Source organism: Tupaia chinensis, unplaced genomic scaffold (assembly GCF_000334495.1).
Source record: "Tupaia chinensis unplaced genomic scaffold, TupChi_1.0 Scaffold000486_1, whole genome shotgun sequence".
NCBI classification, from domain to species: domain Eukaryota; kingdom Metazoa; phylum Chordata; class Mammalia; order Scandentia; family Tupaiidae; genus Tupaia; species Tupaia belangeri.
This window is the reverse complement of record NW_006159998.1, coordinates 331,880-347,367: the sequence shown is the minus strand read 5'-3', so window position 1 is coordinate 347,367 and position 15,488 is coordinate 331,880. Positions and strand designations below refer to the sequence as shown.

Below are 15,488 nucleotides of genomic sequence, written 5' to 3'. Positions count from 1 at the left end.
TGAAGACTATATTTTCCCCAATGCAAAAGAAATAAATTACAATTTTCAAAGGGATTCATTAACCTAAAGTAAAACAAAGTTCCTGAGGAATCCTGATTTCTTTACCGTATGTTCAGCAATTTTCTCTTAGGGTAGTCATTGCTCATGGTACTCACTCTTTCAGTAATAATTGCTCTGTGCACTCTTTGAATTCAAGTTAATAATGCACCAAAGATTATTATTAATGAGATTCATTGGAAATTCACTAAATACTCTCTCTCAAAAGGTATAAGGAAGCTTTGGCACTGCAAATTTGCTGATAAAACTGGTAAATAATGTTTTCAAAAATAGTATATGACCAGCTTTAGTGCCCCTTTTTAATGCAACTAAATAATTAAAGGTTTATCATTAAGTTGTTTGTATATTTGCTCCAAATGGTTTATGATTACAAATGGAATTTTTCTATCTTCCTTTATATCAATCATGTTCCAGAACAAGCTAGATAAATAGTTTCCAAGGACTTAATTATAAATGCACTTAATTACAAAACATCTGAATTTTTAAAGGAAAAAGTTCATACCACATATAATACATAAGCATTATTTCAGATGTGTTAAACATCAAATATCTGTCACCTTACTATTCTAAGAAAAAATATGAAATGTCTCACTATAAAAAAAATATTATTTGGGTTAGCCTGTGGCTTGGTGTTTAAGCAGCTGAATTCCACACAGCCTGAATACCATCAGGCAAATTATAAAACAGATAATGTGTTGGCAAAGTAGGGACCCAAGGTATTCTGTACTGTTGATTACTGTAACTATGAACGAGAAAAATTTTTTAAAGTGCTACATTTTAAAATGGAGTATATGCCTGCCTGCCCTATATTCAATCATGTGATTTCTGGGAGTCTACCTGGGCAGACTCACAGGTGCACTTTGTGACATTAGGAACATTCACAGCCAAATTGATCATGACAGAAGTTAATGAACAATTTAGTTATAATGCTATACAGAAAAGAATTTTTACAAACGGTGAAATTAGAAAGTGCAGGAAAATATATTAATATGAAAGGATGTTAGAAATATTGAATTCATAAAAACACAAGCAACATAGAAACAATTTTATGATGTCACATTTACAATGTTCAGAGATGTTTAAAACTGGCTTTATAAAAATATACTTCTAGGGCATAAACTATATAATTAAAAGTTAGGGAATTAAAAACTGCAAAAGAAGGGTTTCACTGTCAGAGAAGGAAGGCAATGGAGATGATTATAAGAACTGAATTTTGGCAATACTCAAAAACTTCTTTGTAATTTATTTAATTTGGGTGGTGGGTTTATATGTATGCATTTATTTGTTTTCTAATTTACATATTTGGTACATATTTTTAGAATAAACTATTTTATATAACAAATATAAAATAGTTTAAAATCCTATTTTTTAAAAGAAAGGGAAAATAATAGAGAACATTTTGAGAACTTAGTAATTCTCTCAGTGATATCGAAGATCACCACCCATTTCTGTGATTTGCTAGAAGAATTCACTGAACCCAGAAAATCTGTTTTAATTGTGACTATTGTCTTTTACAATTGAAGACTATAAGGTAGTTCTCCAAGTCGTCAAAGAGTGACCCAGTTCACTCACATTTCTTGCCTGTAGCTCTTAGGAATGAGTATAGAATGTACTAGGAGTGGGGCCATCCTAAGGCAAGAGAGAGACAGTCAGAACTGTCTGGATTCAGCTCCAGTTCCCCCCAGAAACAGAATATTCTCCTAGGCTTTGTCCTAGTTCATCACATTTCCCTGGGATATATTGATCAAACTAAAGTGAGTTGCTTTCCAGGGTCTCTCAGCTGTGGTGCCATTGGGCATGACCGGTTAAGCCTCAATTCACCTTTTGCTTCTTTCCTGAGTCTTAGGAGACTAGCTAGCAATGAATCTGTGGCTCTGTTGTCCTTGCTGCCCCTCTGTAAGTAATACATCTTTTTATAGAATGTGTGTGTGTGTTTGTGTGTGTGTGTGGATGCATTTGTGTGCATGTTATGTCCCACTGAACTCAGACAAATTGGTAACCATGCACAGTGTTTCATGGAGGGTCAGCCACATACCAAGAATTTGTCCCTAGTTACTTAGTCTCTGACCATCCCAGCCCAGAGTTTAAACTGATACAACATAGATGAAATTATCAGGTATTAAAAGAAAAGGAAAGAAAACAAAACAAAACAAAAAACTTGCATTCAATATAAATCACATTAGTCTGAATTGCTGACTTGGGCTCAAGTATACAAAGATACTCTTATTAGATTGGATATTCTAAGGTTCCAGAGTTTCTCTCTCAGAAGCTGGTCAGGGACAGTATTGGGGAGCCAGGTCCCTAGAGTTAATCTCTTACTGCAGAGTACTAATATAAAAACTTAGTGGCAATGGTTGTTACTTAATTGCAGTTTGGCTCTTTAGTTTTGGCAGTGCTGAAGATGAATGTATCTTGAATACACAAGTTAAATGTTCTTTTTGTAAATTTGACTAGCTGATTCCTTCTGTTTATTACTATCATTTGAGACAGCTTTTACACAGTGTACTTCTTTTTCCATCTTGCTACCTCACAAGAGAAAAGGAAACTCCCATAATCAGTTTGCTTTTTCTTTGAAGTTGAAGCAAAACATGTTTAGTATTTTGTCTCTAAATTTATAAATTCTAGGGACAAAAAGAAAGGTAGTTTGCTTTTCACTGTCTCCTGGAAGACCACATATTTTTACTATACTGGAGAAAGAACATCATGTGGAAAAGCTAGAAATATCAAAAATTACATGACTTATTTGTGTAAGCCCAGTCATCTAGGAGCATGGGGGAATACTAGCATGGAAACACATTCATTTGAAGCCTGTGTTTCTGAGGTCAGTATGTGGTACAGTGGTTAAGGTTCAGGATTCACCCATGGTCAACCATTGTTTGAGTCCCAGACCCAACAGCTTGAAAATCATGCCGGGTGCATGTGTATGCATGACCAAAATTCTGAGGGAAGACTGGGTAGGGTCATACCTCTACAGGGGGAATTTTTCCACTCTCCCTCTTTCTGGTGTGTGCACATGCCCTACAGAAAAACCCATAAACAAACAAACAACACCACCACTTCTGTTATTTCTTGCTATCTAAAAGATGCAGTATATTGACAAGCTGTTTTCAATTTTGACCACTACATTCATTTTCTGGGTAAGTGAATGTTTGGTCCATTTAGTAGCTCCTATTAAGGGTTGACAATTTGTACAAGACACAAAATACCAAGAAAGTATTTTCTAGACTGCAATGTGAGAGTGTAAGAAATTCTGTACTTCAGTTCTTTCCTTATAGTGGTTCCTGAATTGTAGCTGGCATGTATGGAGGTAATCTTTCAAGATTTAAAATAAATTGAATGTTTTATTTCTATAAATTTATCTTTTCTTATGTTTTTTCTTTCTTTCTTTTTTTTTTCCAAAAAGTAAACATTGTCTTATTACTTGGTCTGATTGAAATATAAGACCTAGAACACCAAATTATCGCATGTCCAATTTTTTAAACTTTTTTTTTTATTTAATGCAAGGGAGAGAGACAGATAGAAGGAGGACTGGCAGGTGGTGTGGTGGTTAGGGTGTTGGATTCCCACATGGCTGAAGCCCACAGGACTTTAGCCCCTGACCTAAACTTGCTTTCTCACTTTCTTTCTCTCTCTAGTTAAATTTTAAAATAATAATAATAATAATAATAATAAAGAACATTAAGCAAAATAATTATTTAATAAAAATATAGAGGAAAAGAGAGTCAAGGAAGATGAGCACCCTTACCCATAGCATGATTCCCTCCCTAGCCTTCCCAGCCAGCTAGAATCATCATGAGTATGCTTGTGCATACCCAATGTGTAAGTCAACCTGGGAAATGAACCTAATTTTCTGTATGGCTTCCAGCATCACAGAGTGATATATTAGCACGGTACCACTGTAGCTGAGCTCTAAATTCTTGATTATGTACAGGAAGTATAAATTCAGAACAAACTCCAAAGGTCCTATAATTTCAGGAAGTCTTCACTTATTTTCTTAGCCCACAATGACACCTTACTCTCTTAACTCAAGCTATCGTTTTATGGAGAGTGCTCTATGAGTAGATTTAAGAAAAAGATTTAAAATTTAAGAAAAAGAAAAGCAATGATTAAAAAATAAACTTTGTTCATAGCTGAACTTTACATGCTGTAGTAAATACATTATTGCAAATAATGTATTACACTGCTAAATTTGAAAACGACTAAAGATTATTAAAGAATAATATTTAGAGGGATCAGCAGTTAGCATAATAGCTATGGCCTATAGCAAAAGGTTTCTGCTATAGGACGTGTGCACTCGCCAGAAAGACAGAAAGAGACAGAGAAATAGAAAACAAGAAATCACCGCCCAGGGGGGACGGCCACACCTCAGTCCCTTCTCCTCCATTCTCCTCTCAGGATTCTAGGCACGCAAGCACATGCGCTGGGCGAGAGTTCAAGCCACCGGGTCCAGGACTCGAATGGCGGTCGACCACATGGGAGTTCTGCCACATAGCCATTACGCTAGATGCTGGTCCCTAGAAATCTTTTTAAGACATGATTTGCTGTTGATGTGTTGTGGTCCTTCTGCAGCTAAAACTTCAGGTATGAACCACCACACCAAGCACGTTAAGGCCAAGCCTTGCTATGTTACCCAGTCATCCCTGAGCTCAAGATCCTCTTCCCTCACCCTCCCATAATATTGAGAAAATGGGTTCACACCACTAAGCCTAAAGTTAGGTGACACGAGGAATTAAACTAGGGCCTCCCATATAGTTGCACAACACCTTAGCAGTTTGAGTCACCATGGCCTGGCTAGAAATAAATATTTTTGTCCACATTGCTTGGTAGGCAAGATCTACTTTGCTTCAACTAATCAGGAATCTGAAGGATTCTAATTCCTTCCTTTCATAGATTCCTTCCTTTCATAGCAATTCCTTCCTTTCAGATTCCTTCCTTTCATAGACATTACAATTTCTATGAAAGGAAGGCTCAAGGAAGTTGTTTGTGGATGGACTTCCTGCTATGGATTGAGTGTTCAGTTTATGACTCACTAATAAAAATTGTCTTTTCCTACACTGCACCTCTTGGCTCAGCTTCCATAGAGGCTGCTGCAGGCAGAAGAGTAGTATTCCCTCCAAGTAGCACAACAATGATTCCACCAAAGTGAAAATGGGAAATGCCACAGTGCCTTTTCAGGCCCTATATCAAGCTAATGAAATAATAAGCAGTCAAAATATCATTGCCTGTGTCACTATCACTACTGATAAAACACAGTATTATTCTTCAAGTCAAGCACAACCCTAACATTTTAGAAACACACATATTCCCTACAGAAAGAAAAAAATTATAATTATATTGGAAAAAATCAAATCAGAAACTTGTCCTACTGTTTTTTTAAACCAGATTTGTAGGTTTATTCAATGAAAACAGAATTAAGAGAAAAAGAACTGGGCACCTTGTCTCACTCTGAAATGTTTTCAGGTGTATTTCTTGAGCTCTCAATTAATCACATGCATTTTTTTGTTTATTTATTTTATTCATGATAGATAGCATAATTATGCAGGAGAGAGAAAAGAGAAAAGCACCCTCCATAGATTCATAAGGCTGGATCCCCTTTCCTTAGCCCTCAAGCTCACCAGGATTTTGGGCAATCCTGCATGTACCCTGCATGTTTTCAAGATGACCTAGGGGATGTGAACCCACAGTTGGCCATCTCACATCTAGCACTGCAGCTGAGTTTGCTATTGCTTGCTCCATGACTCTGGGTCACACTCACTGCTTTATTTGATTGTGGAACAACAAACTGTGTTTTCTAAATGCAGTGCTTTCTTTTTGCCTGTTAAATATGAAAGCTTTCACCTAGCAACAGAACTGATTTCAATTTGCCTACGAGATATAAGAAAGGCTAGAGTTTATTTATTTATTTATTTATTTATTTATTTATTTATTTACTTATTTACTTACTTACTTATTTATTGTGTGTGTGAGTGTGGTAAGGCTGGAATATCATACTTATTTATTCCCTACTGTACCTACTACCTTCATTATCTTAAGTTATACAATGTGGCATTGTCAAGTTTAATAGAACATTAAAATATAGGTGTACATTTTAAAGTATTAAGAAACACTGCTAAAAACATTGCTGCAATTGTTAAGCAAAGCTAACAGTCACTAAATGAGCACAATCTGCTGAAAAGTGTACTCAAATACTGTGTGTTATTTCAGTTCTCACAAGAATCTGATGAATTGAGCAATTATCACTTGAACATTTTTAATTAACAAAAATAAGATTAAAAAAGTAGTTTGAGATACCATCTTTGACAAATAGCCAAATTAACATTCAAATCTGGGTTGCCTGAGTTACCAGCTCTATATTCCTCCATGTTATCATCATGGCATATTTTATGATAGCCACACAGATAACCGAAAAACAAAAAAAGAATTTTGTCTGGAGATTTTTCCAATGGCACTGTGTCTTATACTTTAAAATTTCCTCATATACTTAAGTTCTTCAAATTCTCTTCAAGAATTCATGCTGGGAACTGATGGAAGTATCTTGACCTTAAGGTCAAGCGGGTTCAGCTTGACCTTAAGGAAACTGTAACAACAGGTAATGTTATGGGACCATATTTTCCTTTTTGTGCCATGGTGGATGGTATTCAATATAAGACTGGACTGGGGCAAAATAAAAAGGAGTCTAGATCCAATGCAGCTAAATTAGCTCTTGATGAGTTTCTACAATTGGATGAACCTGAACCAAGAGTTGTGGAAACAGCAGGTCCTACTCCTATCCCTGCAGAACCTGTTGTTTCAACTGAACCAGTGTATGTTTCAAAAGTATATTATGAGGGAGCCAGCAGTTAGCGTAATGGCTATGTCACTGGACTCCCATGTAGTCGACTGCGGTTCGTGTCCTGGACCTGGTGGCTTAAAACTCACGCTGGGTGCATGTGCGTGCGTGCCCAAGATCCCGAGAGGAGAATGGAGGAGAAGGGATTGCAGCGTGACCATCCCCCCTGGGGGGTGATTTCTCGCTTTCTGTCTCTATGTCTCTCTCTGTCTGGCGAGCGCACGCGCCCTACAGTGAAAATCTCCCCAAAAAAAAAAAAGTATATTATGAAGGGTGGTATATTCAATTTGCAAAGATTTCACAGATTGTTAAAGAAACATTTAATCAACTAATTTCTAATCATTCATAATATCTGAAATGTAGCAATTCCTTGGCTGCTTTTATAATTGCGAGAGCTGGGCAGCACGGAGGTGTAGCTATAGGCACAGGTGAATACAAATACAGCCAGTGCATTAAGCCAAATGGAAAGGTGTTGCATGACACTCATGCTATTGTTACAGCACGAAGGTCTCTGCTTAGGTATTTCTATAGACAGCTTCTACTCTTCTATAGCAAAAATCCTGCTGTGATGGAAAAATCAATATTTTGTACAGAGCCAGCCTCTAATCTCCTCACTCTAAAACAGAATATCAACATTTACCTCTATATGAACCAATTGCCTAAAGGATCCGCCCAGATTAAGTCACAATTAAATCTAAATCCACATTCTGTATCTGCATTTGAAACCAATGAAGAGCTGAGTCTCCATGTGACTGTTGAAGGCAAAATTTATCTGACCATTTACTGTCCTGCAGACATTGTTAACAGAATAAGCAGTATGTCCTCAAGTGACAAATTGACAAGATGGGAAGTTCTTGGTGTGCAGGGAGCATTGCTGAGTCACTTTATGAACTTCCGACTGTTGTGCTTTTGCTTTGTAGGTGATGGGAACTGCAGCGATACTAGAGGCTTAGAAATTGCTATAAAGCAACGTGTGGATGATGCACTCACTTCAAAACTTCCAATGTTTTACTTGGTCAACAGACCTCATATTAGTTTAGTACCCTCTGCATATCCACTTCAAACAAACTTGGAATACAGATCCCTGAGTCTGAATTGGGCACAGGGAGATATTTCTTTGGAAATTGTGGATGGACTAAGTGGGAAGATCACTGAAAGTTCTCCTTTTAAAAGTGGTATGTCAAGAAACAGATATGGTTTATTATCTGTTGAAGATGATGTGTATAGTATTCTCAACTGGACTGGTCTGGGAAGTATTTCATGATGGGTGAAGTCTTTTAACAAGCAAAATGAGAAATAGTGATTGACTGTTTTAAAAAATTATAATAATAATAATTATTGGGAAATGCATGGAAAAGACTTTGAATGATAAAGCGGGGAGATCGATGCCTCTGTATTGACTGACATGCATGGCATTCCCTTTTGAAAAAGCAATGGAAGTCAATGTAAAGTTATATGTAATCCAATGTAATAAAAAAAATAAAAAAAAAAAGAAACACATGCATTTATTAACTGAATAGAATACAGCTAAAAATAAACGTATATTTGGTTTCAAAAAAAAAAAGAATATTACATAAAAACTAGACCAATATCCTTCATGAACACAGATATATAGAAATCCTTAATACGATATAAGCAAAAAAAAAAGGTCAGCGATATATCAAAATGAATAAATCTTCTGGATTGTGAAATCTCCCCGTATAGAACAATTTAGTATGCGAATTATGTAATCAATTGTCATATTAAAAATCTTTCATTAAAAAAGAAGATTATGATGGGTGTGTATGTGTCCAAAATTCCAGGAGGACAATGGAGGAGAAGTGATTATGTCATCCCTCCTGAGAGGGTGATTTCTCATGGTCTTTCTCTGTCTCTCTCTGATGCACACATACACCCTACAGCAAAAACTTAAAAAAAAAAATACTGAGAAAAATAATCTCTTTTTTATTGACTGGTAGAACAAAAGTTTTATTATTTTTGTGGTTTATTCAAAGATCTCCTAAAGATGGAAATGTACATTATATTGTAATGGTCTAAGTTATAGATCATTCTTCATACTTTAATTTAAAGGAATCGGTGAAAACACATTGCTAGAAAGAATACACTTGCTTATACCAAGTCCTACTGGGGTTAGGGATTATCTTGGGATAATGTCCCACATGTTGCATATTAGAATATAAATATTCATCTCTTATAAGACTTATTTCTAAAACCAGGAGACAAAGGTTCACAGCCTCTTGAGTAAAACAAGTTATAACATTCAAAGGTCTAGATGGTATTAAGGTAGGTGGTTTATTCCCTAAAGCATTAACAACATTTGTGTTGTAAATGGTGTGAATATAGTGGTTTTATCTTAGATTGAATATGTCTTTGCTGACTCTCATTGAGTTTTTATTTATTTATTTATATTTTGGAGAGGTTTTTTGCTTTAGGGCATGTGTGCTCTCCAGAAAGACAGAGAGAGAGACACACACAGAAAGCGAGAAATCACTCCCCAGGGGGGATGACCACACTGCAATCTCTTCTCCTCCATTCTCCTCTCTGGATCTTGGGCACGCATGTACACATACCTGGCATGAGTTAAAGCCACCAGGTCTGGGACTCAAACCGTGGTCGACTACATGGGAGTCTAGCAACATAGTCATTATGCCAACTGCTGGTCCCCTCTCATTGAGTTTTTCTCAGTTTGTCTGTATGTGGGCTTGGAAAGTAGGCAGGAGACAGTAATGGTTTAGACCTATTCTTACTTTAGCAGTAGCAGTTACAAAAAACTCTTGTCCAATGTGTTATGTATCTAAAATTTTAATATAAGAAGGTAACTGACTGCCTATTTAAGAAGTTAGGAAATCCATTTCTTCCAACTAATCTCCTATATCAGCAAGCCAAACCTTATATTCTATGTGCATTTCACACATATCTACTCACATATTGGATAATTGTTTTCTTTATTCCTGCAGATATCAACTTGGAGATTTTTTTTTTTTTCCTTTGGAGAGGTTTTTGCTATAGAGCACGTGCACTCACCGGAAAGACAAAGAGAGACAGAGAAACAAAAGCGAGAAATCACCTTCTCCTTTATTTTCCTCTTGGAATCTTGGGCACACACACATATACAACTGGTGTGAATTTAAGCCACTGGGTCCAAGACTTGAACACGGGTGGACTACATTGGAGTCTAGTGACATAGCCATTACGCCAACTGCTGGTCCCTCAACTAGGGGATTTATTACTCTAAAATCAGATATGGGATTCTTTTTTTTTTTTTGGAGAGGTTTTTTTGCTTAGGGCATGTGCACTAGCCAGACAGACAGAAACAGAGAGACAGAAAGCGAGAAATCACCCCTGGGGTTGGGGGGGGGGTTGCCATGCTGCAGTCCCTTCTTCTCCATTCTCCTTTCGGGATCTTGAGCATGCACACATACGCGCCAGCATGAGTTTTAAGCCACTGGGTCTGGGATGTCAGGGTCACCTACATGGGAGTTCAGCGACATAGCCAATACACTAACTGCTGGTCCTGGCACTCTTAAATAATCACAAAGGCAATGATATTAATAAGAGAAATATAAAGTAAATGATAAATATATTTATGTGCATAAACTCTAAAATATACTGTAACAAATTATCTAGATTAATATTGATTTTAATGATAGTTATTATGCTCATTTACAAACAAATTTAAGCATAGAGAAGCCCAATGACCTGAACAATGAGGTACCAGACATAAATTTTTTTATAAACTCTTTTAGAACTATTTATTTCAATTTATTTATTCTTATTCTTAAATTTGACCAGACAGAAATAGAGGGACAGAAAGAAAGAGGGAGAGTGAGAAAGAAAGCTGACAGGTTTGGGACTTGAACTCTGGTCAGTCATATGGCAGTCCAGCACCTTAGCTACCATGCCACCTGCCAGTCCCACCAGACATGAATTTAAACTCAAGTTTGCCTAACTCCAAATCCCGTGTGCTTAATCACCAAGTACAATGGTAGCCTCAAAGGAGAGATAACTGGGATCAGCAGTTAGTGTAATGGCTATGTCGCTGGACTCCCACATAGTCGACCGCGGTTCGCGTCCCGGACCCGGTGGCTTAAAACTCACGTGCCCAAGATCCCGAGAGGAGTACGGAGGAGAAGGGATTGCGGTGTGATCATCCCCCCGGGAGATGATTTCTCGCTTTCTGTCTCTCTGTCTCTCTCTGTCTTTCTGGGGAGCTCACGCACTCTATAGCAAAATCATCTCAAAAAAAAAAAGGAGAGATAACTAATTGAATGTGATTGGCTTTATCATTTCACTCCCTTTATATCTCCTTCAAACAGACTATCAAATAAGAATCTATTCATGGATCCCTTTCAGAAAAAGAAGCTTTGACAGATGAGATTGCCATGATATCCAGTGGGGTTCAACTCATTTTAGATATTTTTTTAATCTCAATTCAGAGTAATGTGAGATGAATCCTCCAGAAAATAATGAAGTTGTCCTAGTATAATCAGTATCTCATTTAACAATCAACCATAAAAACCTAAACAGTTTCATAGTTATCCTGCAGATCCCAGAAAGAAAAATTATAACTTAATCTTAAAATTAGATTAATTGATGTGTTTCTTGTTGGATAATCTTACGTACGTAATTTAGATATCATGTTTGAAAAATTAAAGTGCAGATATGATCAATGCTATAGTTTCATATAGCACTAACATTTTATAATAAAACAACCTATCATAAAACTTTTAAGAATAGCAGGTGGCATAATGGTTAGGTGCTGGACATCCACCTTGTCAACTGAGATTAGAGTAGTGGCTAAAAACTCATGCCCAGCATGTGTGTGTGCATGCCCAAGATTCTGAGAGAAGAATGGAGGAGAATGGATTACAGAGTGACCATTTCCCCTGGGGGGGGTGTTATTTCTCACTTTATGTTTCTCTGTCTCTCCAGCTAGCACACACATCCTATAGCAAAAATTGCTCAAAAAAAAAGAAAGAAAGAAAGAAAGAAAAAATAAAGAAAAAACACAACAGTAAAAATTGTTTCAACATCAGAAGCATGGTGGTATTTCAATTAAGAAAGGAGAGCTGGGATCTGACTGTATGAACTTGCTCAAGTTAATATCTCTATGTTTCCGTTTCATCATCTGCAGAAACAAAAAACAAAATTTCTGTTTCAAAGGATAAATATAAAATAAAGATTTTTAAAATGATGCACATCAAGTGCTTATCAAATATCTTTGCCACCCTCCATAATTTCTAGTAGTTATTTATTACTTTCATCATCATCATTAAAGATAATTAGGTAGTATATGAGAATAAATAAGGGTTCTAGTTCATAGAAAATATAAATAAGGGAAGAACAGATGGCATAATGGTTACATCACTATACTGCCACATAGTTAACCACAGTTCAAGCTGAACCCAGAAGCTTGAAACTCATGCCAGGCATGTGTGCATGTGTGCCCAAAATCCTGAGAAGAGAATGGAGGAGACGGGATTGCAGCATGGCCATCCACCTTTGGGGGGGAGGAGGTGATTTCTTGCTTTCTGTTCCTCTGTGTCTACCTCTCTAACAAGTGCACATGCCCTATAGCAAAAACTCTCTCTCAAGAACAAAAAACAACAAAAAAAAAACAAAAAAAAACAAAGAAAAAAATGAGAACTAGTTAATAAAAGGATAAGTTAATGTATGGCTTTGTTGTTAAGTTTTTATTTTGTGGTGATGGTAGTGATCATACTTATAATTGGTCAGATTTTTGTGGAAATGTTAATATTTATTTGACTGTTCATCTGTTTGTTGTTTACAGTGGGAAATAAAACATGTTTTAATAAAAATATCTGAAAGTAACAATTTTTACTAATAATGTCTAAACAACATAAAAATTTGCAATGAAATTATGAAACTCTTATAAATGTGCACAAACTTATTTCCCTTTATGAAATTCTGCTATTGAGTAGAGTAGGTAAAATTTTATAAATAATGGAATGAAGATGTAATAATTTATGGTGGTATAGCCATAATTATAGCTCAGATCTATAGCATTTAATTATTGTTTTCTTTTTCTTCCATACTAATTCTTTTTCTATACCAGCAATTCCACATAAAAGTAAGAAAAACAAGCCAATTGATATACTATAAGTCTCAGTGTAGTTTGTTATACTTATAGTCAGTGAGCTAATGATGATAGCTAGATCTTACTAGGTATAGTCTTGGGAAACTGTGATAGCCTTCTAATTTTTTTTTCTTTTTTTTTTTAAGTATTTTAAAATTATCTAATGATAAACCTTCTGTTAAAAGTTTTAAAATTGACTCCAAGGGACACTTTTTATTATTTTTTCCACAGGAACTTTCTTTACTCAACTCCCCGATAAATAAGCATTTTGTGTTAGTTTGACTGCCAAGAAATAGCAAATGTATCCCTTCTTGGATAGGATATCTGGCCTCTGAAAGCTGTATTTATAAGAATTTTGCTTAATATATTAAGTCTAAATCTGCCTATTGTAATTTTAATCCTATTGTACTCTGACCATCAGGAGGAAAAAAATTAAAAAGGGATGTAATACAGATATAGCTGTCAATTTGTCGTATTTGGAATTTAACTATATTCTAGAAAAAAATAAAAGAGAACATTGGCTGGAACTTAATCAATGTTCAGTTCTGACATCTCTTCCAAATTCTAGAGACTCCATAAAATGTCATTTGTCTACAGAAATCAATACCTTTAGGAACAGTGACCTGTGATCACCTTTGGTTATAATGGGAAGGGTAAATGGGAAAATAACAGCCTTCGACAAACAGTTGAAAGTTTTATACAAATAAATCTCTTCTGAGTAAAAAGGCAATATCTTAGAGTTCCAATGTAGGGAATAGTATTTCTTGACTTCATTTGTAGGCAGAAAACATAAAGGCAATAGGACAAAGATGTAAGCCAAGGTAAGAAACTTTCTGTTATATTCTCTATGTAACAGATTATCAAAACTACATCTTAGAATTTTACCTTCAGTGACAAAAACAACTTGCAATTATGACTTGATATAGATAGAAGAGTGCTAATTTTTTAATAATTTTTATGAATGCCGATCTCAGTGATTTGTGAACACATCACTTATTCTCAAGTTGGTTAAAGGAAAATAAGTCTTTATTTTTATGATTTTTGACAAATGAATAAAGAAATCCCAACAAAAATTCTTAGCTTTCACTGGTGCTGATTTTCTTAACATTCCTTAAGTGTTGGTTTCCAGGAATTTATTATAAAAGCTATTTTCAGTACAAAATTAACAGGTCATGTGACTTTCAAAAAGTGCAGAAATCACAGAGAAATTGATTACCAATTTTCTCACCACATCAGTGGTTCATGGGAATAAATTATTTCTTTTTATCTATGTAGCATTTAATTTCTAATGTAGAGCGGGTACAGAGAGGAAAAAATTTGATACATGCACATTGTTGTGGTTTTACTTTCCTTGCAAGGACATAAAGAAATTAATTTTGTCCTCAAATCTATTTCTACACATATTTTAATGATTACAAAGATATATCATCTTAACTAACAAATTAATGACCATTATATACCATCCTTGAATACACAAGTCTTTGACAGAGAAATAGATTTAGTATAAGACAATGAAAGAAACATGTCCACGTTTTAAAGTTATTAACACATAAGGCTATTTTTCCTCACCTAGTTTGAATCTAGCTTTATTGCAACCAACACTGTATGAAAAAATAGGTTTACCAAACCCCGTCACCTATACCAGAAATAGTTCATAGTTTATAAATTTTAGAACTGAAAATATTAGTTAATCTATACATCTTTGCCTATTACTAAATTTTAAGGTGTTCTATTTTCTTTCCAATGTATTTCTCTTATGTCACTCTTACAGCTCTTGCCACTACTTCTCTGAGAAAGTATAATTTTTCTTATTGATTATTAAACTTAATTTATATTTCAGCTATTATTGCTATCTTGGTTCAGCATTTAAGTTAAAATATTTCCCATTTACTCATGTGTCTTTTACTCTTTAGATACGATTTATGGACATCTAGATACCATTCACAGTCATACTGATGTTATTTAATTGCTAGCTTGTGCCTTTATTACATTTCTATTAAAGTTCATCTTCTATATAAGATTATACAAATACTCCTTGGTATTTCTCTCATTTAGTCTCTTCTTCTGTTGAATCTTCAGCCACAGAACCCCATACTTTTTTTCCCCAGGAAAAAGAAAGAGAGAAAGAAAAGTTAAATTTAGGGCTGAGAATCTGAAAGTTCTATGACACTTAGAAATGATATTTGACTGGGTCAGCCCCATTGTCTGGTGTTTATAGGAAATGGATACTACCTAGCTAGCCATATGGTTTGCACTTAGAAAAGCAACTTAAAAAACACATAGAACATGTATGTGTGCAAACTCAAAATCTAAACAGGATGAATACATAGATGATAAGGGATTGCAATGTGACCATGCGCCAACGCAGGTCTTTTCTTCCTCTCCCTCTCCCTATTTCTCTGTCTCTGGCAAGTGCACAAGCCCTCTGGCAAAAATAAATAAATAAATAATAAAATGACATCTACCTACCGTGACTAGTATTTTTTTTTATTTCACAGTATTTTA

General features: G+C 35.4%; 1 pseudogene; it reads left to right on the top strand.

Annotated features, from left to right (window-relative positions):
• The first annotated feature begins 6,681 nt into the window (after positions 1-6,681).
• LOC102471740 (adenosine deaminase domain-containing protein 1 pseudogene) lies at positions 6,682-14,949 on the top strand (annotated as a pseudogene).
• The last annotated feature ends 539 nt before the right edge of the window (positions 14,950-15,488 follow it).